The sequence below is a fragment of the Photinus pyralis genome, unplaced genomic scaffold (assembly GCF_008802855.1).
Source record: "Photinus pyralis isolate 1611_PpyrPB1 unplaced genomic scaffold, Ppyr1.3 Ppyr1.4_LG1, whole genome shotgun sequence".
NCBI lineage: Eukaryota > Metazoa > Arthropoda > Insecta > Coleoptera > Lampyridae > Photinus > Photinus pyralis.
Window position 1 is genome coordinate 64218267 of NW_022170249.1, and position 1709 is coordinate 64219975.

Sequence of the window (1709 nt, forward strand, 5' to 3'; positions counted from 1 at the left end):
AGCTTGTAAAAAGAATACAAAATAATTTCGTAAATTTCAAAAGACTTCCATGAATTCCAAGAGGACGTACACCAGAATTCCTCAGTGGTTTGTCCCTCGAGTTGGACGAAAAGTGTGACCATGAATTGAGCAAAATCGTTCTTCATTGCGTCTTACAACAATCCATTTTGGCTAATTTATCCAATAACAAATCTTATACCTTGAAATCAATTGTTTCAAATAGAAATCACAGTGACCACTCGGGTATTATGAAGCGCTTTGTATATGTTTCTCAAATGATTACAATAAATTGATAATCAACAGTTGAGTAACAGAATGAAATATCTTTTTCTGTAATGTTAACACACCGGTTAATTATTTTTTTTATCAACCTCGTACAAATTATCGAAAACAACGCATCTGGTATAAACTAGTGACGTAAACGTCATTTTTAATATCTCATGACCTCATCCATTTGGAATTGTTCCATTGTTCCATGTTTTCATTGGGACCAGCTTTACAGTGACCGTGCTAATTTGATCGAACCTTTGTTTAGTTTATAAATACAGTTTATTTGACAATCTGATGTAAAATTGGAAGCATTGGACACAGTTGTTAGGCTGATGATGACCTTGCTGTCGAAACGCGTTCGAGAGTTTAATATATTATTCTCATTTTTTAAGAAATCCGTTTGGGTTGGACCAGGAAAGGTTCGTTTTGCAGCAAGCTCTGAAAGATTATCGTTTGTTTATCTGAAAATGGGTTTTTTAACCAAAGACCAAATCAGGATTATCGTGTCCTTGGCCGCTGTTGTGTTCGCTTTGTCCTTCTATCCGTCTGTGCCACAGGCTGTGTCAGTATCTTCAAGTTCTTCTTCAACGCCTCTTAAGTTCTTCCCTCTAATTTTCCTTAACATTTTCCTCGACTTGCTCTCATATTTATTCGCGAGGTTAGTTTATTTTTTTTAACACAATATAGCTCTAAGGAAAGGTTTTCAAAACTTGCCTTTTTCCGTTAAGAATTTGCAAATCCAAAAGTGTAACTCAGAGGTAATAATTATTTGTACTAGAGAAGAAAGTGGAGGTTTTTCAACTCGAGTTCAAAGTTTGACACATGAACGTAGCGTGTGTGTCAATTGAGCGAGAGTTGAAAAACTCCACTTTCTTCTCAAGTTTTACACATATTTTTTTCTGAAACTATAATCAAATTTAAAAAAATTATCGTATTCAATTTAATGAAGTTTGACACTTAGCAATATAAATACGGGTATGTTTAAATTTTAAATGTCATTATTAAGATTAACGTAGCAATTGTTTTTTACTTTCCTCACTAGAGAGGAAAATCGCATTTTCTTCACCCATTTTAGAGAAGAAAGTAGTTGTTTCTGAAGTAGTTTCAGAAAAAAAATACTATTTTAAGTTTTACGTAACAAACCGCTTTTTTAAAATTTCTCTTAGCTTAATCCAATGGACAATTTTGAAACTAGGACAAAAATCCCCAGGCAAGTTACTCCCGGACAAAAACCCAATGCATTAACCACCAGACAAAACTCCCAGGTCACACTAACTGCCGGGTAAATAACCACTGGACAGTAAACATCTCGGACAACATACACTCCAGGAAAAGTAAGAAAAATAACCTAAACCATCAAATAACCTAGTGTCCACCTCTGCTGGGTGTCACGCTCCCTTTGAACTTTAGAAAAGAATCTACATACACATATCTATAAA